We start from the raw sequence: 26,391 nt of genomic DNA, 5'->3' as shown, positions 1-26,391 counted from the left end.
ATACCCTTATACCCATTTTTAATGCGTTCAGGGTATAAAAAGCTTCTTGATGCTTAAAGCAACTGAGTTATGCATTTGATTTTTACCAAATAGCTTTGAAAACTCTTCATTTTTTTTACCGATTCTAAATTTAGAGCTATATGCTTTAAAATTTATCACGAATTCAAATGCATATATACTTAATGGGTACTTAGATGTCTTCTATAAATACGAAACGATTTTTTGTCTGAATTTTAAATGCTTTAATGGCATTTGAATTAGAAAAATTCGTAATTTTTAATCTGATTTTGGAGATGTATACTCATCGCTCTATTACTACTATGTACAATTTTTGTATAAATATGATTTAAAGGGAAATAAAATATTAAAGAAGAAACAAATATATGTTAACAAATGAAAGAATTTTTTTCGCATGTGCCCCTCTAGGACGTACCATGAATATTCGTCTAATATCCAAGCTTTACACATACAGAAAAATACGTATTTTACTCTTTTAAACAATTTTCAATGGATTCTGGTTGTAATTAACAAAAGATCAGCGATAACATCAACTCACGTTTCGTATAAATACAATATTATATTATTGTCATGAGGTGTGTATAAGTTAACCGGCGTCAGTCTCAAGTAGACATTAAAATACCTCCGCATGCCCGAACGACAAAGTTATTGAACAGCTCACGCTCATATAACGTTTCGTATGTCACAATGCAGGCCGTAGGATTTGTAAGAGGAGTGGCTTGCCGGTACTTTTCCACTGGACATTCTTAGCTCAAGTTCTATGCCGTAGTTCTTTAAATTTTCAGTTTTGTATGAATATTATAAGTGCTCACTGCTCAAAAAAGTACTTGCTCCGACAATTGACGTGAAAATATAAATATTATTTGCTGACAAACTACATCCTGAAGACGGATTTCATACCAGAGTGACATCGGCGCGATAATCAACTCTCAATAACTTATACATAGAAGGAGAAATCTCTAACCAATAAAATATATAATTATGTTTTTATGCGAGGTAGTCTGTCAGTTTTAAAACATTGTTTCTGTTTTCTGTAATGCATATATCAAAAGCTGCAGGATTGGATCACTATATCATATAGTGGCATTAGAATTATTGGGTTAAAATTATATTTTTGGATGGACAGCATATTTATTTATAAGTATACATATATAGAACAAACTCGATATTTAAAAATTATTAAATATATTTAAAATCTTACTAACCTCGTTAGACTATTATCTTCTTGAATAAACAACTTGTTTGTTGATCAACAACAGGCTGATCAAACCTGGCAAACATTCCATAGAAACGATCGTTGGAGAAATAAGTTCTTGTTTGAATACATTTTGCTTATCAAGATGTCTTAATAAAACTATGCATTTGTTGGTTTCATTATGTTCACTAATCTTTTCAATATTTGAGCTTTATACCGTATAACTGCCATAGGAATGATCGATCGACAGTTAAGCTTATGTTAAAAAATTGTTGTTCTAAATGATTAACCAAAAGCCGCTTTAGATTACCAGTAGCACCAAAGACAATAAAAACACTAAGATGAGTAACGCCATACAACAAAATGCTACTATGCAGCTTGATTTTTTGAAAATTGAGAACGAAAACGAAATCTGTAGCATTGCGCTCTCACAGCCGAGAGAACGAAAAAGCTAAAAATACAATTTGCTCTCAGCTTCGGCTCTATGAGGGCCGTGCAAGCAATTATGTTTGTATGCGTGTGAATATACATACATAAAGCATATTTGAATGTGTTGTTATCCACTGCTCTGGCAAAGTCTCTGGCTTGCAAAGAAACAATTTTCTTAGTTTTCTAGCGCAGATCACGACCTACCCAAAATTTCTGTTGATATATGAATGCATTTTGTGTACTGAGGTTGGCTCCATACAAAAAAAATTGTATTTTTAAGTCGATGCAAATATCTATGTAATTTTTTTTATTTGAAATTATCAATTAAATTATTATTATTTTTAAATTGTTGTTTTTAAAGATACATTTAATTAATTTTTATTTTTTTTTATTTTATTATTTTTTGTTCGAATTATAAAGAACAAAGTACGCAGGGAACACCGCGAGGGGGCCATTATAATTATAATGGGGTCATAATTAATATGACCTTCGAGTCGACTTGAAATGTAATTGTATTTTTTAGCACTCTTTTATTTCTTAATTTGAGAATAAAAATAATATTAATTTAATTTAGAGAAATTATGTAAATATTTGCATCGACTTAGAAATAAATATTTTTTTGCGGAGCCAACTTCAGTACACAAAATGGATTCATATATCAACAGAAATTTGGGATAGGTTTGGATCTGCGCTAGAAAACTAACAAAATTAATTTTCTGCCAGCTAAAACCTGAGGAGTGAATAACAACACATACATACATATCTTAAAGCTCTTGTGCATGCATAATTCACGCATACAACCAAAGGCGCACGCACGCTATTGGCTGAGATAAGAACTTTTCTCGAGCATACACTGTCCAAAAAGGAAAGTGAAATCAATCTATGTGCGCTATTTTCTTAGCATAGTTATTGCGCAAGAAGCGCCTTGTGTAAAAATTATATAAGTTCTTAAATTTTCCTGTAAAATTAATCGTTAATATCTAGGGTAATATATCATTTAAATAAAGCATGCATTTCATGGATTAAGCACAAGCACTTTGCGTCGATCGTAAGTTCTAAACGTTTTCGCTCAATTAACTTCGAAAACGAAGCGGCGCAAAGCAGCATCGACCAGCTTTGCTAAAGGCAGGCTGGCGACTAACTTCGTAGCTTGTGTCAGCATCAGCAAGCCGTGACTTCGGCATTCGTTCGTCTGGTCTTTAGAGAACGAACAACCAGTCGGCAGGCATGCCGTACGAAGCCTCAAAGGCCAGATGAAAGGCCAGGCTAGAAATTTTGCGTCGCATTCAAATGTATGGGGTTACTCATCTTAGTGTTTATATTGTCTTTGGTAGCACTCTATGGGTACCTTTATCATACATATATACCCTAGGATTAGATAAGACAAGTGAATACCGAGATTGATCTTATGGACGAAGAGATTAATTAGCTCAGTTATTGTAGAGTAGTACACACTCAAGTAAACCAAACATATTTACCGCCGGCATTTTCGTCACGAACGGCGGAATATATCACTGAATTACTCCAGGTTAATACAATTTTCGAAATTACTCAAGCACAACCATAAATGCCGGGATTATACTCTCGGGCGGTCTTAAAGGGAAATAATATAAACGGAATTAGTTTTGGGTATTGGCTTTTTCAGTTCAATTATTTCTTCGTTGTTGAGCCACACGTCCAGCACTCTACACAAGCTGAGTCGAACAACGAATCTTGCTGCGAGCGATTGTGTAGAACGCCTACCAATAACCATAACTAGATTCATTAAAGTCACAAACAGCATAATTAGAGTCGAACCACAATTTCTGAAAATCAGTGTCTCTCATTTTTAAGATTGATTCGTAATGAATCGGTTACCATCGATAAACCTGCTTGAATTTACTTTTTTGTAAATGAATTTTCCCTTCCAGAATGCAGAGAATGACTTCGCAACAAGTTCACGTTACTTTGGGTTTCCTCAAGGTAATCATCTTTGACCTTTACTCGTTATTCTTCTTATAAATGATAATACGTGCCCGTGTACTTAGATATGCGGACGATGTGAAACTTATTCTTTCATGCACTAGTCCTCTTCATCCCTCTCGTCTGCAAGATAATTTGAGCGCTATATAAATTTGGTGTTCGACCAATCAATTGCATCAACTGCACGTTTAATCGAACTACACCTTATCTTGTCAGTTATACAGTCGACAATACACCATTGCATCGGATACTTATAGTAATGGATCTAGGCGTGATTCTCGACTTTACTTCAATCTTCATATATGTTAGCTAGCATCTTTAATGAGGCCAAAGGCGTACTTGGACTTACTAACAATAACCAAACTTCTACACATCTCTTTTAAACGCCTTTTTTTTCAATATTAATATTTAAAAAAAAGGACGCTTTTGCTTTACGAGTCTTAAATTGAGATACCAATCTTTGGTTGGCAATTTACTAAAGCAGGCTTTACGACATTCTGTTTTTGAGTAGGCACTAGTAAGCTAGAGCAGTACCTATACTTTAGACATGACATAACCATTTGCCCTTGACTTTTCTAGTATCACATAGGAACCATAACGCAAATATTTAAAGATAGTAGCCGTATTGATGTACATTCGCAGGCTCCATTTTACAAATAGGAGTTAATTCTTAGACGAAGTCAAATCGATAGTCTACCCGAACTGGTCAAGCATCCAACATGAATTAATAAAAAGTTGCAGTACCAGCTGTCCAACACTACTGAGGGATTCGCTGCGAAACTGGCTCCCAAATTTATTTCACCTAACATAGTGCGTCTCGTGAGGTCTGGCGAATGCAATAAAAGAGTGGCCAACAGCGCGCAACTAAAGCCTTTCTTTCAGGAGACAACCAGTGATGATGAAAAGAAGCAAGGACCCTCGAGTAGACAATAGTAAGAGCGACACCCGTCGCGCACCATAACACCTGTAGTCGGGCCAAGAAGGCTTCATCGAGGCCAAGAAGAGGCTCCACCTGGGCCGATGCCGGCGAATGCGCTTCATGGTGAGAGACGGTAGCTACATGTACTGCGTCACGGTCGCCTAAGGCGAGGTTACCATTACGTTATGAGAATAAAATGAAGTTCAGTAGGGCCTTCGTCCGAATTAATGAAGCTTAAAGTTTGAATGTAACAGCCGGCTGCATTAACAACAACGCCCTGGAAAGCGCAACTTCACTTCGCTGGTGAAGAGCAAAAGCTCCGAGGCGAAGTTGCAAAAGATCGCGGTAAAGTTGAGCCGCCGAGGTAAGCACACAGCTCGACAGCGAGCGTGCCGGAACTTCTGCAGCTATGATCAGAGTGAGTAGACGTGTGTAAAGTAAGATAGAAGGAGTGAACATAACCGTAAGTGTACAGCGGATCGCAAAGGCTCCAGCCAGTGCGGCAGGGAAAAGTAGTAGGATAGTGTATAATAACTATAGAGAATGAAGCGCGAATAAAACCTATATTAATAACGAAGTTCGCTCATTTTTTTTTATTTCCTACCCCTAATCTCGGTCGTCGTGGCAGGCCGGTGTTCTATAAAACACCCTTCACTAACCTAGAGTGTGAGTAGTACGAGGCTCATCCCGTCGCATGGTAGAACCATTCCGGCTTTAGTGTATGCGTGTGCTTAGACGGTAGGTAACGCCCTTGATATTGATCGGCCGGCTTTTCCGCAAGGTTTGCCCATGTGTGTGCTCAACAAATGACAGGGTAGCAACTCCGTGGATGAACGAAGGCGATCTTAATCAGCTCGTAGATGAACAAGTCGTCAAACCGTTTAAACTATTTCCCGCCCCTGTTAAACTCTCTATCCCAGCAAATAACTTGCTAAAAAACAACTTGATAAAGCTGACATTTTTTACCCCGGCCAGAAGCTCCTTCACAATTGTACCCTGTATTCTTCACCGACCTCCCTCTCCTCCTAATAAAATCGTGTTTTTAGGATACCTTCGGGACCTCACTGACTATTCCCAGCTTTAAGTAGGAGCATAAATTACCGGACAGGCTATAAATATCCCCACCGAGTCGGTGAATTTCCAATACTATATTTTTATCGTATCTTCCAAACACTCTATATGCTAGTATACATTTCTTTACTTTTTGAATAACTTATTTCCTTCTTTTTTCCTAGTTATTGTATATTCTAATATATATATATATATATATATAGTGACATATCCATAGTCGCACCCACCCTTTAACATAACTTAGCACATAAGCATAAGCACAACTATAAACATTTCTAATATTGTAAGCAAAGAGCCTGGTAGACATAAACAATTCACACTAAATATCACGCCACTGTCAATGTTCCCATTAGAGCACTATTCCACGCACAATTGCTGACGCAGCTCAAACTTCACTCATTCACTCAAAAAGCTCTCTCAAAGCGAAGTTTGCTAAGAGACCGCAACAGTTAGATAAATTAGTTCATATTCGGGAAGCAAATCTGAATGTACTCAACAAAAGTAGCCGTTAGTGAAAATTATAAATTGAAATATATTTTTTTATAGTAACTTAATGTGTAAAACTTAATTGGCGCAGCCGGTAGGATACGTCGGGAAAAAGTAAAGATCGCTAAAGGATAATTAATTCCCAGATCTAACGCACAATCGCGACCGAAATTGTTGTCGGTGTGTAACAAACATTTTCTCGAATACATATCCGCACAAGAACCTTCGGGTCACTAGTAGTCTAATAACATTGACCCTTTGGCCAATAAAGCTACTATAGTTAATAACGACTGGCTTTGCATATCTTTTGATCCCTGCAATACGTTATTACTGGGTCTTTTTAAGACACACACAAAAAAAAAACATTAAAACAATAACCGATCACAAACTATAATCTAAATTAAAATAAAAGTGCAAAATCAAAGAATAAAAAAGTTTAATAACTACAAACTCAATAATATAAAAAAAAAAACCATCTAACGAAAAAAAAAACGTGTATTACACTAAGATGACCATGGAATTATCGGAACAACACCTCAACCAGGCCCTTTCACAACTAAGACAGGTGCCAAGCTTTGACGGATCAACGGAAAATCTAAACGCTTTCATTAAAAGGATCGATTACATCCTACACCTTTATCCAACCCGAGACGTGAGACAACACAGCATCTTATACGAAGCCATCGAATTGCAAGTCACTGGAGATGCTCAGAGAATTTCACAAAGGACAGCAGCCAACACTTGGCAGGAGCTGATTGAAGAGTATAAAGTGCAAACACCATTTAAAGAACTCTTTCGACGCTTATACAACACGAATTGCCAAGGAAACGTTCGTAAGTTCATCGAGTATTTCGAAAATAAATCTTTTGTTATATTAAATAAGTTAGCATTAGAAAATATACCTAGTAATACGACACTTTATACAAATGCTGTGAATAACACAATCAAATATGTAATTACAAAAAAATTACCAAATAGGCTCTTCATGATGTTAGCCAGATATGACATTACGTCGACACAAAAATTAAAGCAAGAAGCTCAAGGAGAGGGATTATATGAAAATACCGTTACTGAAAAACCTAAAAATAATAATGTTCAGGGAAATCAAAATAACAATGGTAGGAACATGGGAAATTATCAGTAAAATGTTAACCACCAGCTCAAGTGGCTATTCCAACACGAATCAGAGTTATCACGTACAAAATAAACAGCACAATAAGTCCGAAGACAATCAGAAAGCTCACCAGTTCTTACAGAAATTAATTCAAAGTAGATCCCAAAATCCTTTAAACTATCACAATCAGTCCCATTCACGCTTGAATGCGCCATACCCTCTGACTAAACGTCAAAGAGATAGCAACAGTGGGCAGATGAAAATGGATACATCCGAAAATTTTCATCAGCAAGCTTCGGAACAAACAGAAGAAATCCATTCATAAAATTGATTATGAATGACGAAATTCTAAAATGTGTCATTGACACAGGTTCAACCATAAATCTAATGAAAACAAGCCGCTTACATTTTCCTGTTTACAACGAAACATGAAAGGTTCATAATGGTCATAAATGGTGTTATTGAATTAAAACACAAAAACAAATTAGGAGCAAGCAAAATTTGTCCGAGTAAACAAAAATTCTATATTCACGACTTCTCAGAGCATTATGATGTTTTGATTGGGAGAGAACACCTTGAAGCATGACAAGCAAAAATAGACTATGCAAGTTAACAACAAATAAATTCATACAGTCCCAATAACAAGCATTGCAACACCTCATAAGAAGTGCAGAAAATGCTGACTTGGTGTCTGTGCCATTTCCTCCACGCGCCGACTGGCAACCGCCGAAAATTCCAAGAAGAATTGCCCAATGGGCCAACAACATCAGCAGCGACGCCGCTGCCAACGCCGCTGCCGCTAAGCCACAGGTTACTAGGGCTAGAATTGATTTAAGTTTATTCAGTTGCAAATTAACATCAAATAAAGGAAGTCTTGCTTCCCTAAAAATTATATTTTTTTCATCGTTTAATAAACTTTGGAAATAACTGGCGCCCGAGCAGGGACCGGCTCGTGTTACAACAGAACAAAACGCTTCTACGTACGCGTTAGTCGGTTATACGCGAAAATAAAACCAGTGCAACTCTCGTCGATTAAATTCAATGATTGGTTAAACTCGCGAAAGGCAATTGGAACTTAATTGTTCAATTTTGCCCATCGGTGGACAACGCATCTTGTAAGGCCCGCCCGCAGGATACTCTCAACAAAGACTGGTCGCAGGATCCCCAGTAGATACCCAAAGGCTTCAAAAAGGATGAAATCCGGACCGGCAGGGGAGGTTGCCACATCAGGAATAGTACTGTAAGTTAGAAATTAAGTGAAACACAAAAAAACAAACGAACCACTAACACAAAAGTGAAATAGAATTATAAGAATAATAAATACTCAATATTGTAGAACGATAAGCAAGATAAAAAAGTGTAAAACGATAAACAAATATAAAGACTACGAACGTAGTATAAATTATTTCCAACTTTGCGACTCCCAAGGGACCCTCCAAAATAGAAGGAAGAAACCAGCCACTGGTTTTAAAAAGAAAACAAAACGATCAAAAATATAGAGTAAAAAATTAACACTAGATTTAAATATACTTCGAAAATATCTTAAAATATACAATATAAGTTATATATCTCGTTTATGGCTAATGAAAGCAATTTAGTTAGGCCCCCAATAGTATCAGATCAACCACAGGTAGGCGGACATAACTCGAACAGACAGCAACAATGACATATCGACAGACAAAACGAACATTTATAAAATAGAGTCATGGCGAATAACGCAGAACAGATAATAGCAGCCACGGTTAGCCAGATTTTGGCACAACAACTGCCGACATTGGTAAAGCAGTTAGTCAACCCCTCTAGGGAGTTTAGTGACGTAGACGACCAAACAATAACTGCCAACCACAATTTGAATGACTTAGACAGAGTTCCGGACATAGTTAAAAGCCTCAGAGAATTCTCCGGTAATCCAGCAGAATTTAGCTCATGGAAGAAGAGTGTAGATCGTATACTCTCAGCCTATGCAGCTGAGGCAGGTTCGCCAAAATACTTTGGCATATTGCATACAGTGAGAAACAAAATCACTGGCAATGCCGACACGGCCCTCGAGTCGTATAATGTTCCCCTAAATTGGAGCGCTATCTCCAAATGTCTCACGCTGCACTACGCAGACAAAAGAGATCTGGGAACATTAGAATATCAGATGACAATGTTAGTGCAAGGTAACAACCAAACAGTAGAAGAATTTTACCAGGTCGTTTACAACCACTTGTCGCTGATATTAAATAAAGTAGGCTGCATGGAATTAAATAGGGAATCCGAAACCCTTTTGACAAAAATATACCGAGATAAAGCATTAGATACCTTCATTAGAGGTTTGAAGGGAGATTTACCACGGATTCTTGGAATAAAGGAGCCAGCAGATCTACCTTCAGCCCTTCACTATTGTTTAAAACTAGAGAATCAAAGCTATCGCACTAACATGGCTTTGAATATAAATCAACAGACACATGCCAGAAACCCAAATAGAAATATACCACCACCTACACTGCCACCTCGAACAGCTCAGGCTTTTTTCGCTCAAACTTTTAGGCCACCACCCATTAGCTTCAGGCCCCAACTCCCGATCCATACACCTTGGCCAACCAATACAAACCATGGACCACCGACTTACAACAATAATGGACCGATTCCACAATATCCCAACCAACGAACCTACCAGACACAACCACAACAGGTATACATACCCAATAGACCTTCTGCATCAAAACCCCAACCACGTCCTGAGCCAATGGACGTGGACCAAAGCATCCGCACGAGGATGATAAACTACATGAACAGACCCAATTTTGAAGTAGGGAAAAGATCTCCACCACCAACAAACGCAACGGACAAAAAACAAATAAATTTCAACATACAAACAGGAGAAGAACGGACGGAGACAGAAAACACCGACAACTATGTGACTATGGAGGAATACGTACAATCAATGCTAAATTACGAACAGCAGACTGAATACGAACAGCCATTAAACGAATACGCCCAACAAATTGAAGAAACAGATGACGGACAAAATACCCAATACGAACACTCAGACATTAATTTTTTAGGATAAAGAGCTCCTCTCTTCCTTACATAGAATGTAAGATGGGGAGCGGAAAATTACTCAAAATACTAATAGATACAGGATCAAACCGAAATTACGTCCAACCAAAATTCGTGTCCGAGCCTATTCCAAACGAAAAAACCTTTGAAGCCGTCACAGTCGGCGGAAGCATTAAAATTACACACCACAAGCTCGCTAATCTTTTTAATAGAAACGATATAACAATAAAATTCTTTCTCTTACCCAACCTAAAATCATTTGACGCCATATTAGGTAACGATAGTCTAAAGGAACTAGATGCTGTGATACAAAGCAGCAAGAATCTACTAATAATCAAGAACAACATTTGCATACCCATTAAGCAGAAAAAAATAGAGGCGGTCAACACGGTAATACCACGGACAGAACATATGACAAACGAACAAAAAAATAGCCTTAATCAACTAGTTAAAATGCACCCACACCTATTTGCCAATCCGGACGAAAAACTGACATACACAACCAACGTCAGAGCAGAGATTCGAACAAAAAACGACTCCCCCATATATTCAAAATTTTACCAATTTCCAATGTCTTTAAAAGACGAAGTACACAGCCAAATCAAAGAACTTTTAGAGGACGGAATCATCCGACCCTCCCGATCCCCGTACAATTCACCTGTGTGGATTGTTCCGAAAAAATTAGATGCCCCCGGGCAAAAGAAATATCGCATGGTTATAGACTACAGGAAACTAAATAAAGAAACTACCGCAGACAAATACCCTATACCCGAAATCAACGAGGTACTAGCACAGCTAGGCAATAACAAAGTTTTCTCTGTCTTAGATTTGAAAAGTGGCTTTCATCAAATACAAAAAACTGCCTTCTCCGTTAACAACGGAAAATACGAGTTTACACGACTCCCATTCGGTCTCAAGAATGCGCCCTCAATTTTCCAGAGAGCTCTTGACGACATCCTTCGTGAGCATATTGGAAAAATATGCTTCATTTATATTGACGTTATCATTATCTTTAGCAAAGATGATGAATCGCATGCGCAGCACCTTGCCGCCATATTCAGAACTCTACAAGAAGCCAACATGAAATGTCAGTTGGACAAATGCGAGTTCTTTAAAAGCAGAGTAGAATTCCTGGGATTTGTCATCTCAGACAAGGGGATAGAAACTAATCCAAACAAAATTGAGACAATAAGGAAGTACCCACTTCCAATACACTCAAAGATTTAAGATCGTTTATTGGCCTTGCCAGCTATTATAGGAGGTTTATAAAAGACTTCGCTAAGCTGGCAAAGCACCTTACCTCTCTTTTAAGAGGGGAAGATGGACGCGTGTCCAAAAATCAATCAGCTAAAAAGCTCATTAATCTCAACGAAGAAGCGATCGAAGCATTCAATAAAATAAAAAATTCCCTAGTTTCGAATGAGGTAATACTTCATTACCCAGACTTCAGCAAAGAATTTCATCTGACAACAGATGCATCCAACTTTGCTATAGGGGCTGTCCTATCCCAGAACAAGCAACCCATTTGTTTACTCTTTAGAACTCTCTCTAAAACAGAGGAGAACTACGCCACCAATGAAAGGGAAATGTTGGCAATAATTTGGGCCTTAATAGCCATCAAGAATTATCTCCACGGGAAAGCGAGTGTAAAAATATACACCGACCATCAACCCTTAACCCAGTCTCTTAGCAGTTGGAACGGCAACGTTAGGATAAGGAGGTGGAAAGCTTACCTAGAAGAGTTTGATTACGAACTCCTCTATAAGCCAGGTAGGGATAACATTGTAGCCGATGCGCTATCACGTATCCCTGTGATCAATAATATTGGATCAGTAGCCTCCACCCAACACAGTGCAGACAGTTCAAGCCACAACTTAATTCCGAGCATAGAAGCTCCAATTAACGTATTCAAAAACCAGATATTTCTCAGTAGAGCCAACGAAACAAATTACGAATTCCATATCCCATTCCCAACATTCCACAGGCATACAATTACTCGACCAAATTTCTCAGAACACGACCTTACGCAAATACTGAAAGCTCATCTAAACCCATCCGTAATCAACGGAATAATAACTTCAGAAGAAATTATGAACCAAATTCAGCAGATATATCCCCAACATTTTAGGAACTTCAAGATTAGATTCACACAGTCTCAAGTAAAAGATTTAACAAATGAAACAGAACAAGATGAGAAGATATTGGTTACACACAACAGAGCCCACCGCAACGCACTAGAAAACAAAATGCAATTGTCCGAAAGATTCTATTTCCCAAAAATGAAGCAAGGAATAACAGAATTAGTCAAACAGTGTCAGGTTTGTAAAGAAGAAAAATACGATAGGCATCCCACTAACCCAAAACTCAAAGAAACACCAATCCCCGAATACCCAGGACATACAATCCACATCGACATATACACGACAGAAAAAAACTTAGTACTAACAGCAGTAGACAAATTCTCGAAATTAGCTCAGGGACGAATTATCAAATCTAGGGCAATAAAAAACCACTTCATGAAATCCTTTTTTATTTTGGCGTACCTAAAGTAGTTGTAATAGATAACGAAAAATCCCTTAATTCAGCTTCAATCACTTTCATGATGCAGGACCAATTAAATATAGAAGTTTATAAAACACCACCCTACAAAAGCGCAGTGAACGGTCAGGTAGAACGATTTCATTCAACACTATCAGACATAATGAGATGCAACAAAAGAAAACAGGAATACAGAACATTCGAAGAACTACTTAACAAATCAATATACGACTACAACTACACTATACACTCGACAACTAACAAGAGACCATTAGACATATTCTTCGGCAGAAACGTGACTACGGACCCAGACCAATACGAAAAAGCTAGGAAGGAGAACATTGACAGACTCAAACAGAAACAATCGACTGACATGCAGAATCATAACAAAAAACGTAACGACATACGAACTTACATACCTGGTCAAGAAATATTCGTCAAAGTCAATACCAGATTAGGTACCAAACTGTCACCCAGATACAAAAAGGAAATAGTTAAAGAAAATAGAAACACAACCGTATTAACAACAACTGACAAAATAATACATAAAAGCAATATAAAAAATACATAAAAATTACAGATTCCTATTAATGATGACAATAAAAGCAACAGAAGGACACTTGGAAATTTTGAACTACACAGACGCACAAACAATTACAATTCTAAAAGGAATAGGGAAACTACAGACATCGACAACACGAATCGTACAAGTCATAGAGCTAGAACAGATTAAAAACGCATTAGATAATCTCCTTTTTTACACCGAAAAAGACTTAAGAACCAATACTTTATACCACACTTTACGTCACGAAATAACGCAAGCTATTGTCACTTTCGACACAATATCACTTTTCCATAAACGAAAGACTAGAGCGATCAACATTATAGGCACAGCTTGGAAGTATGTAGCCGGCAGCCCGGACAATGACGACTTAATAATGCTTACTGACAACATAAACAAACTTATAGAAAACGACAATAAATAGCTTATCATAAACAGGCAATTAGAAGATCGAATTAATAAACTCACGAAAATCTCAAACGATTTAACCAATAGCATAAGAAAGGAATCTCTCATAAGTGATGAGATAGCTATTAGCTTACAAAATCAAATTAGGCTCATAAAAGAAGAAATAATTAATATTAAGTACGCCATACAATGGGCGAAATTGAATTTAATAAATACATTCCTACTTGGCGAAAAAGAAATAGAGATAGTAAACGATAACTTTAATAAAAGCAACATGCCACCTTTAAATATTGAAGAAATGCTAGAATTCGCAGATGTATCCATTTTGCATAATGGAACCACTCTGTTTTATATTGTAAAAATTCCAAATTTAGAAGAAATAGAATGCAAAAATACTATAATAAAGCCAGTAGTGAAAAACAACAATATAATAAATTTAGAATTTAACGAACTGTTTCATTGTAATAAAACAATCTATGGCATAAACAACAATTGTAAAAGATACCATGATATTAAAATTTGTAACAAATCAAAAATTGTAAACTTGAACAATAATAATTGTATACCTAAGTTAGTTAGCGGAGAGCAAGCGGTCTGTGGCTTTAGCAATGCAGATCATATCCCGGAGATCGAGGAAATCGACGAGGGACTTATACTAGTGAACGACTTCAACGGCACTATTAGATGGCAAGAAGAGAAGAAACGCGTGAGAGGCACCTACATGATTAACTTCTGGAACGAAACCTTATTCATCAACAAACAAGAGTTCAGCAACCTAGAGGTCACCGTCATGACCCCAGGAAATCCCACAATACAAATAACCCCAATAGAAAACGAAAGAATAAAGATTCTTTCTCTGGAATCATTAGAAGAATTGCACATCAACAACATAAAAAACATGCAAAAACTTCAGACGCACTCTCCACGCAAATAGAGTCGGTTTCATAACTCTGTTCACAGTTGCCATCCTTCTTACCTGTGTATTACACGTAATGAAGAAAAATAAGAAAAATATAATACTGCAACTGAACAAAGAACAAGAGAGACCCAAAAAAGAACCAGCACATATCCAAATACAAAATACAGATGCCAACAACCTCAGGTTCAGCAACATACCCTTCTTCTGATGATCGCTTGAGGACAAGCTTAAATCAAAGGGGGAAGAGTAAACAAACAAATAAATTCATACAGTCCCAATAAGAAGCATTGCAACATCTCATATGAAGTGCAGCGAAATGCTTACTTGGAGTCTGTGCCATTTCCTCCACGCGCTTATTAGCAATCGCCGAAAATTCCCAAAAGAATTCCCCAACGGGCTAATAACATCAGTAGCGACACCGCTGCCGCTAAGCCACAGTTTACTAGGGCTCGAATTGATTTAAGTTTATTCAGTTGCAAGTTAACATCAAATAAAGGATGTCTTGCTTCCATACAAATAAAATTTTTTTCATCGTTTAATAAACTTTGGAATTAACTGGCGCCCGAGCAGTGACCGGCTCGTGTTTCAACACAGTAGTCAGTTATACGCGAAAATAAAAACAGTGCAACTCTCGTCCATTAAATTCAACGATTGGTGAAATTTGCGAACGGAAATTGGAACTTAATTGTTCAATTTTACCTCGCCCGCAGGATACTCTTAACAAAGTCTGGTCGCAGGATACCCAAAGGCTTAAAAAACGATGAAATTCGGACCGGCAGGAGAGGTTGTCACATCAGAAATTTTACTGTAAGTTAGAAATTAAGTGAAAAACAAACAAACGAACAAACAACTTACACAAAAGTGAAATAGAATTATAAGAATAAGAAATACAAAATATTGTAGAACAATAAGCAAGATAAAGAAGTGTAAAACGATAAACATATATAAAGACTACGAACGTAGTAAAAATTATTTCCAACTTTGCGACTCTCAAGGGACCCTCCAAAGTAGAAGGAAGAAGCTAGCCACTGGTATAAAAAATTAATACTGGATTTAAATATACTTTAAAAATATACTAAAATATACAATATAAGTAATACATCTCGCTTATGGCTAATGAAATCAATTTAGTTAGGCCCCCAATAGTATCTGATCAACCACAGGTAGGTGGGCATAACTTGAACAGACAACGATATATCGACAGATAAAACGAACATTTACAAAATAGAGTAATGGCGAATAACGCAGAGCAGATAATAGCAGCCACAGTTAGATTCAGGCATAAAAATTGCCGACATTAACAAAACAGTAAAGTTAGTTAACCCCTCCAGGAAGTTTAGCGACGTAGACGACCAAACAATAACTGACAACCACAATTTAAATGACTTGCACAGAGTTCCGGACATTGTGAAAAGCCTAAGAGAATTCTCCAGCAATCCAGCGGAATTTAGCTCATGGAAGAAGAGTGTAGATCGTATACTCGCAGCCTGTGCAGCTGAGGCAGGTTCGCCAAATACTCTGGCATATGTATACAGTGAGAAACAAAATCACTGGCAATGCTGACACAGCCCTAGAGTCGTATAATGTTTCTTAAATTGGAGCGCTATCTCCAAATGTCTCACGCTGCATTATACAGAAAAAAGAGGTACAATGTTAGTGCAAGGCAACAATCAAACAGTAGAAAAATTTTACCAGGTCGTTTACAACCACTTATCGCTGATAAATAAAGAAGGCTGCATGGAACTAAATAGAAAATCCGAGACCCTATTGACAAAAATATGCCGAGATAAAGCATTAGATACCTTCATTGGAGGTTGGAAGGAAGAGAACATGGCTTTGAATAGACATCAACAGATACATGGCAGAAACCCAAATAGAAATGTACCACCACTTATACTGCCACCTCGAACAGCTCAGCCTTTATTCGCCCAAATTTTTAGGCCACCACCTATTAACTTCAGGCCCCAAGTCCCGATTCCTACACCTTGGCCAACCAATACAAACCATGGACCACCGACTTATAACAATAATGGACCGATTCCACAGTACTCCAACCAACGAACCTACCAGACACAACCACAACAGGTATACGTACCCAATAGACCTTCAGCACTATGGACGTAAACCAAAGCATCCGCACGAGGAGGATAAATTACATGAACAGGCCGAATTTTGAAGTAGGGAAAAGACCTCCACCACCAACAAACGCCACAGACAAAACGCAATGAAATACCACGGACAGAACATATGACAAACGAACAAAAATATAGCCTTAATCAACTAGTTAAAATGCACCCACACCTAAACGAAAATCTGACATACACAACCAATGTCAGAGCAGAAATTCGAAAAAAAAAAACCGACTCCCCCATATATTCAAAATTTTACTGATTTCCAATGGCTTTGAAAGACGAAATACACAACCAAATCAAAGAATTTTTAGAGGACGGAATCATTTGAAATATCTGATGGTTATTGACTACAGAAAACTAAATAAAGAAACTACCACAGACAAATACCCTATACCCGAAATTAAGGAGGTACTAGCACAGCTAGGCAATAACATAATATTCTCTTTCTTACATTTAAAGTGTCTTAGACTTAACGAGTCAGACATAGAAAACACCACCCTATCCGTTAACAACGGAAAATACGAGTTTACACGACTCCCATTAGGTCTCAAGAATGCGCCCTCGATATTCCAGAGAGCTCTTGATGATATCCTTCGTGAGCATATTGGAAAAATATGTGTCATTTATATTGACGATGAATCGCATGCGCAGCACCTTGCCGCATTATTCAGAAGCCTACAAGAAGGAGGTTTATAAAAGACTTCGGAGATGCTCCCTTCTGCCTGTTACATACATTTGGATTTCGCACAAATACAATATACCCTTATGCGCATTTTTAATGGGTTCAAGGTGAAATTACAGATTAATATTAACGAGAATTTTAATAAAAGCAACAAAAAGCAATAAAAGCTACAATTTGCGGATATATCCATTTTGTATTTTGCAACAACACTGTTTTATATTGTTAAAATTTCAAATTTAGAAGAAATAGAATGCAAAACTACTGTAATAAAGCCAATAGCGAAAAACAACAATATACTAAATTTAGAATTTAACGAACTGTTTATTTGCAATAAATGGCATTAACAACAATTGTAAAAGATATCATAACATTACAATTTGTAACAAATCAAAAATTGTAAACTTTAACACTAGTAATTGTATTCCTAAGTTAGTTAGTGGAGACCAAGCGCTTTGTGGCCTTAGCAATGTAATTCAAATCCCGGAGATCGAAAAAATCAACGATGGATTTATACTAGTGAAAGACTTCAACGGCACAATTAGATAGCAAGAAAAGGAGAAACGCGCGAGAGGCACCTACATGATTAATTGGAACGGAACCTCATTCATAACAAACAAGAGTTCGGCAACTTAGAGGTCATAGTCATGACCCCAGGAATTTACACAAGACAAATAACCCCAGTAGAAAACGAAAGAATAAAGATTCTTTCTCTGGAAGCATTAGAAGAATTGCACATCAACAACATAAAACACGTGCAAGAACTTCAGACGCACTCTATAGCAAATAGAGTCGGTTTCATAGCTCTGTTCACAGTTGCCATCCTTCTTACCTGTATATTACACGTAATGAAGAAAAATAAGAATACTGCAACTGAACAAAGACCAATAGAGACCCAAAAAATAACCAGCACATATCCAAATACAAAATACAGATGCCAACAACCTCAGGTTCAGCAACATACCCTTCTTCTGATGATCGCTTGAGGACAAGCTTAAATCAAAGGGGGAAGAGTAAACAAACAAATAAATTCATACAGTCCCAATAACAAGCATTGCAACACCTCATAAGAAGTGCAGCAAAATGCTGACTTGGTGTCTGTGCCATTTCCTCCACGCGCCGACTGGAAACCGCCGGAAATTCCAAGAAGAATTGCCCAACGCGCCAACAACATCAGTAGCGACGCCGCTGCCAACGCCGCTGCCGCTAAGTCACAGGTTACTAGGGCTAGAATTGATTTAAGTTTATTCAGTTGCAAATTAACATCAAATAAAGGAAGTCTTGCTTCCCTAAAAATTATATTTTTTTCATCGTTTAATAAACTTTGGAATTAACTGACATATTCGGTAAGACAGCCTGGACTCTCTGGTGCTGTTCGATGGAATCATAGGTTTCGATTTTCTAACGCAATTACAAGGGACAATATATGTTAATGACTCTATAAATTATCAAAAAGGCTACAACACCACTATTGCGACAAAATAAATTTAGCTAATGTGGCATCATCATTGTGCCGGTATTCAAAAAACATATTCGACGGCATTGCCATTGCCATGTATTAACATTAGTATATTAGTTGTGGGCACAATCCTCACGGGCGACGGAAACTCAATCTACTCGAAAATGTACCCCACGGCATGGGAATGTTTCGGCATCATTCGGTCCTCAAGGTAACCATACCATAACACCACTTTGGTTGTTGATAACTAGGAAGTACCCCGAACCCTCTTCTGCCAACACCAACTTTAACGTGCACTACGCGTCAGCAGAAATAAAAATTAATTTGAGAAAAAGTGTTTCCGCTGCACGTCTCGAACTCGTAAGAGGCCACACTGCTTGTCACTGCATCTATTCAATACCAATACTACCAATTAACTCTTACCTGGAACAAGAAGGAAGAAATATCTTCGGCACGCCGCCGATCTAATACCCTTGCATACCCACCTTTTTCATACTGCTCATAGTGCTTTAACCGTATCCAAAAAGCATAGAAAAATAGTTATTGCCGAGTTTGGTCAAGATACCTTGATAAACAAAAACGTTTTTTAAACAAGAATTTAGTTTTCGACCAATCGTTCCTATGTCAGCTATATGATATAGTGGTCCGATCTTAATAGCATTTTGCATATATATGCAAAATGTAAAACTGATAAATGCCGAGTTTAGTCAAGATATCTTAAAATTCGAAATGTTTTTTTCATACCAACAACTTAGATTTCGACCGATTGTTCCTATCACACCTATATGATATAGTGGCTCGATATTGATAGCATTTTGCATATATATGAGGAGCATAGTAAAAATAATAAATGCTGAGTTTGGTGGAGATATTTTGATAAACAAATATATTTTGTATTCAAAAACTTAGTTTTCGACCGATCGTTCCTATGGCACCTATATGATATAGTGGTCCGCTCAAGCTGGTTGCGACATATGTACGCAATAGAAAAAGGGACTTTTACAAAGTTTCATAAGGATAGCTTTAAAGCTGAGAGATGAGTTCGCGTAGAAACTGTCAGACGGACATGACTATAACGACTCGGCTGCTTATGATGATTAAGAATATATACACTTTAGGGGTCGGGGATGTCTTCTATACAAGGGTATAAACAAAGGGATTAAAATAGTAGCACAGAATACATTTCAATCTGAATTACAATGCTGTCTACAGAATTCAAAGAAGACGAACTCGCTCGAACTCGCGACAGACCTCACCACTTACTATGCCTCTACTCAGCAGCCACGCCAATAATTAAGTACTTATGATAAAAAAGGAAGTAAAATAACCGTACAGAAATGTTAGAATGGGAAGCAGACGCGCATGAATGTGTGTGTGTACATTTATACAGAAATTCTTACGCTTTGCGTTAGCTGCCCAAACTCGTGGCCAGCCAAAACACATATTGCTTAATAACTTTATCGTAATACAATTTCAACAGTAGATCTTATTGTACTGGAGAATATTTGTATATTCTTAATAAATCAATTCCATTAAAATTGTGGCTTAAGTTTGTGGGCAATAAAATTAGTGTTTTTCTTGATTTCTACAAGATAAAAGATACTTCATTCATATATACTATTCTAGAAACTGCGTGACAAGTATGGTGACTCTAGCTTGAAATTACTAGATTTGCCCAAAAACAGGATTTATAGCCTCTGTTTAAGAAAGTTCACATTTTCAAATTTCACAAATTGGTGTTCCACCGGTTTCGGTAACATATGAGTGGCAAAAGTACCGCTTCTTTAAACAAACAGCTGATCGAGTTTCTTTAATTTACATAAGCGCCATAAAGTTTTTCTTCCAAAACTCAAAAATCGCGCTCTCGAAGTAAGGGCTCTATTTTAGGTACTCTTTTCGAGATTTCGCCATGTTTAAATTTTAAAAACTGTGGGATTATTTTAATGATACTTTACCATTTTTCACAACATTGATGGAAATCTTGATTAATCATCGCAAAAACCACGAAATGTTTGGGGCGAATTTACACATTTTTTAAATATGTGCCTTTTTTGAAAGATCTGTGAAATGAGTTTTCTTATGGGGAAACGCACAGGGCGCATTTAACACACTGCAAAAATGTGACATATTCAGAAATGTCTAAGAAATGTGTTCACTGGACAGAGGCTATTAGCCATAAATTTTGATCGATTACTTGGAAACACGGCAAGTTATAGATTATCAAAAACATCGTACTAAGCAGGCATTATGAGGACCTAACGCCGAAATTTCAAGTCTCCAGTTCTTATGGGTTTTGATTCTGCGTTCATACACACGGTCGGATGGACGGAGCCAAATCGACTCGCCTATTGATACTGATCAAGGATATATATACCATATAAGGTCGAAGTAGCATTCTTCTGCCTGTTACATACACTTGCACAAATACATAATACCCCTTAACTTTTTCAATGGGTTCTGGCTGTAAAAAGGGTTTCACTAGATTAAAGTCAGATACCATCAAATTTATTTACCAAGGCAATCAGCAAAAACATGGCAATAATGACTCCTATTGATTTTGATGCCTTGATTTTGATGTCGCCTGTGCGGATATACCATTCGGCTCCAGGTTTTTTGCGCAAGGTTTTGGCCTGAATGATGCGAATTTTGTTCAAATGTGTTATACCATCGACTTGGAGCCCATAGCAACACACAGGGGCTAGGATTGCCTTGTAGATGAGGAACTTCTTTCGGAGCGTGAGTTTGTTGTTGGAGTTGAGAAGCCAGCTCATTCGCCTTATCTTGGACTTGATATTGCCTGATACTACAGAGACGCGCTTACTAAATATAAGTCGTCTGTCGAGACTGCGATTGATTTGATTGATTGAAGATTGATCGTACTCTTCGCGAATCGAATCGCAGTTGAAAATGCCCTTATATATTAAAAGGGAGTACTTTGCCGGTTGTTTGAAAAGTGGGTATGTCTGCCGGTGGCCAGTACCTGGGCTAAGCAGGGAGTGAGCGCCTCATGCTGCTCAGTCCCTCTGCTGTCAGCTTAGTAGTTTCCCAGTCTGTGCTGTGCGTCGAAGTTACCTCCAACAATGAATTCGGGGTTAAGCTGGTCAAACAGAGAGTCAAATTCAACTCGGGTCCAGATGGTGTTAGGTGCTAGGTATGCTACCGCAACGAGTATTTCACCTAGAGGAATCTCCATAATGATAGCAGCCAGCTGTGTCTCCTGGAGGTGTGCAGATGTTAGTGTGCTTTATTATGTTTTGCCAGCACTGCAGCACCGCCTCTGGCTCGTCCTGTTGGGTGATCCGCACATTGGAGCTGCATTGCTTTGATGGTGGGCTGAAAAGTGCGCGCTGATGGCCGGCTGCCAGGCATTTAATGTCACCTGATTGCTTGTGCATCCTTTATAGGAGACAGTATGGTTTCCCTCGCAGTTGGAGCATCGCAGGTCTGCCACTGTTTTAGCCTGGCACTGCTCAGAATTTGTCCAATGGGACTGAACGCACCTTGGACAATTGAAACAGTAGTTTTTGGTGTGGTCAAAGTCAAGGCAGCGGAAACACTGCCTTATGCTGCTATTTTTCATTGCGAGCTTTATAATGACCTGTTGACGGCCAAACCTTGTCAAGTGGCAGCGCTTCCCTGATGTTGGGTGCCTGCTTGAGATCAACAAGCCAGAAGTTGGGACTTGGCTAGTCCTCAGTGAAGTCTGCACATACTCAAGTACCCATATTTCGGAAAGAAGATGCTCATGCGTACTGATTGGTGCGATACTATCGGAAGAGGACAGGACCATAACTGTGATTTAATGCATATTGCACTATGCTACCAGTGAAAAAAAATTATTGGTCATAGTCTGGGCTCTAGGAAGCTACAGCACTCCTTTAGTGTACACATGACATACACATTTATACAGTCCACCATCCCTTGACTTTTCTTGTATCACATAGGTTCCTATCGACAAAATTTGCGATACGAGCTCATTTGCCTTGGCAGAAATTATATAATAAAAATTATAAAAAAAAAAAGTTCTTCCTCATCGGACCCGAATCCGTAAAGACAGCACGACCAGCGCCTCTACTTGACAACCAAACCGACAACGAACTTTTAGAGGGGGAAAAACGACATCAAATATCAGCACTGTCAGCAGTACAGAATACAATTCAATTTCAATTGTAAGGTTGTTTAGAGAATTCAATAAAAATGAAAATTAATGTGTGTGTGTGTGCACGGAAAATCTTGCAATTTGCGTTGGCTGCCGCACACATGGCCAACAAGACACGTTTTCTTCAATAAATTCTGTGTTTCTTAACCGATCTTGATCTAGATCTCATTGTGTAATACCACCAACCAAACAACATATAGACTGGACATCACATAGACGAAACGTTGGCACAAAAAGTATCGGAGGCATCTGGTCTAAGCTCGCGAGGAAGTGAGTAAGATATACATATGATGTATTTTTTAACCGCTTACTCTACACAAAAGTGCTTGGCGCACTCTCTTCCATATGATTTGTGCGATAGAACGGCAACGCTGTTAATTTTTATCTCGCTCGCACTTACTCTCAGCTCTCAATTCTCTTTCTTTATGTTTAGGGAGCGTTTAAATGTGTCTGTGTGTGTGTGTGTCCGACAAGCAAAACTGCGCAAAAATTCAATTTTTCTCAAATGCTGAGGCATTTCTAACCTTTGAAAGGCACGTCGATGCGAAATTCATGCATTTTAGCTCGCTATCGTTGGTAAGGGTACCCAAGCGTTGCCATGTGTGCATTTAAAATATTTTGGACTCGCTATTCGCGCATACTTGCATATTTTGTATATGAATAGAAGCATTTATGCGCTTATATGCCTGTTGCTTGCCTGTCTGCCTGTCCCCAATGCAAATTTAACAAGATTTTGGGATTTCTTATTTTCGACCTTTAAGCATAGACACACACATACGAATGTCTGTGAATGGGCAGATCATGGGCGCAAAAGAAAATATCATTATTGGCACGCGTCTGACGCGCGCCCTTCTTTTTAAAGATTTTGAATGAAATTTGCGTAAAAATAAAAATCTTTAAAATATTAAAATATACCAAATTAAAAAAAAAGGAGCGATTATATATTTATAGTTTTAATAATTTTGGTGATCAGCCACTTGACCTCCATATGCAGGTGCTTGCCAAAAGTTGACCCATTCGGGCTGCTGCAAGTAATAAGGGGTCAACATTCATTCATCAAAATACTTTTTGTTCCTACTTTCCTGTACTCATGTCCAGTCTATATGTTGTTTGGTTAGTGATAATACTATAGAATATTCACGTGTTTTCAAAAAGATAATTGATTGATAATTGTGACCTACAAGGAGGGCGATAAAAATTGTTTTTTTTTTACTTGATTATTAGCTATAAGGTGGTAGCGGGGAGGTGGCGATATCAATAGAATTAAAGATACTTGATAATTGATAATATATACTAGAAGCTGTCTACTAGATATACTAGAATATGTCAAGTTTGGTGACTCTATCTTTAATAACCAATGATTTTGATTTTGATCGACTACTTGCAAATGGGGCTTGTGGTCGTTTATTGGAATTAAACTTGTACTACTTGTACTAGTTTCAGTGTCGGTAGCACCCTTAACGTCATGACTGCTGTCCAATACTGGGTTTCGATTGTTGTTGCTAACAAGTCAGATTTGGAGCTTGGCAGGGTATCTAGTTTTGTAAATCAGCTTTTTGCAAACTGAATAAGTCGCTACCAGAGCGTTGATTCGGAGCGTGGCCACCCTGTAGTCCTGTGACCTCTTCTGGTAATGTCTGTATCATCCCTAGATCCAAGCCATATTTTATTCTTGATAAAAATAGCCGCGACGCTTCTCATCCATTGCGGTGATAGGTGTGAATGAGGTCGTATCCTTCTTATGTCGAAGTACGACCTTGAGGATACAAGCGTATCGGAGATGAGCAGCATTTAAAGTTATTAAGTCGGTCATGAAATATTCGCTTAGTTCAGTTATGCAGTCAATCATAAACGATTATATTTCTGTTCAGTTATTTTTCATGTTTTCAGTTGCAAAAAATATGTTATACTATATATATATACTACATATATAATATGTTATACTAATAGATACTTAAAAGTTGTAAGTGTGCAGTCAATCATAAACGATTATATTTCTGTTCAGTTATTTTTCATGTTTTCAGTTGCAAAAAATATGTTATACTATATATATATACTACATATATAATATGTTATACTAATAGATACTTAAAAGTTGTAAGTTACGACTAAACAAATTAAGAACTGGACATCTCAACAGAATGTATCGTTCAAGAACGGCTGAACTACTTAGTTGCGTACAACGTTCATGACCGACTGAACGAGTTGAGAATACATTGTTCATGACCGACTGAATAGCTGAACGAGTGAACTAAATGACCGATTTAGTTCACTAATCACTGAATTAGTTCAGTAGTTCATTTCAGCCGAAAGCTTTGTTTTTGTAATTTCGGCAATCCACTGTATGGAAGATAACACGCACTGTACGTGCGAACCATAAGCGAACCATGTGACGTCCGGGAGCAAAAACAAATCAGGAAAATATGCGACAAAAGCAAATGCAAATACATTTCTAAGACATGATACAAATTTGGTAAACCTGCGTATATATAGTGTGAGATTCACAACAACAAAATTTTGAACCACTGTTATTTATTAGCTGCGTAACATGGTATAACCAAAGACAATATAAACACTAAGATGAGTAACGCCCATACATTAGAATGCGACGCAAAATTTCTAGCCTTGCCTTTCATCTGGCCTTTGAGGCTTCGTACGGAATGCTTGCCGACTGGTTGTTCGTTCTCTAAAGACCAGACGAACGAATGCCGAAGTCGCGGCTTGCTGATGCTGACACGAGCTACGAAGTTAGTCGCCAGCCTGCCTTCAGCAAAGCTGGTCGATGCTGCTTTGCGTTGCTTCGTTTTCGAAGTACATTGAGCGAAAAAGTTTAGAACTTACGATCGACGCAAAGTGCTTGTGCTTTATCCATGAAATGCATGCTTTATTTAAATGATATATTACCCTAGATATTAACAAATAATTTTACAGGAAAACTTAAGAACTTTTAAATTTTTACACAAGGCGCTTCTTGCGCAATAACTATATTAAGAAAATAGCACACATACATTGGTTTCACTTTTCTTTTTGGACAGTGTATGCTCGAGAAAAGTTCTTGTCTCAGCCAATAGCGTGCGTGCACCTTTCGTTGTATTCGTGAATTATACATGCATAAGAACTATAAAGTATGTATGTATGTGTTGTTATTCATTGCTTTGGCTTTAGCTGGCAAGAAATTAATTTTGTTAGTTTTCTTACGCAGGTCATGACCTATCCCAAATTTGTATTGATATATGAATGCATTTTGTGTACTGAGGTTACATACAAGTATGCAAGTATGTGTGAATAGCGAGTCC

The 26,391-nt window shown here is 37.7% G+C and overlaps 1 protein-coding gene across 1 annotated transcript in view; it reads right to left on the bottom strand.

The window, feature by feature from the left end:
• Positions 1-26,391, bottom strand: part of LOC26531103 (aminopeptidase N) — a 77,353-nt gene that overhangs the window by 13,688 nt on the left and 37,274 nt on the right. The window lies entirely within an intron of this gene.

This window comes from Drosophila virilis, unplaced genomic scaffold (assembly GCF_030788295.1).
Source record: "Drosophila virilis strain 15010-1051.87 unplaced genomic scaffold, Dvir_AGI_RSII-ME tig00003822, whole genome shotgun sequence".
In the NCBI taxonomy this organism is placed as follows: domain Eukaryota; kingdom Metazoa; phylum Arthropoda; class Insecta; order Diptera; family Drosophilidae; genus Drosophila; species Drosophila virilis.
The sequence above is the reverse complement of the archived record's forward strand: the minus strand, read 5'-3'. Positions and strand labels throughout refer to the sequence as shown.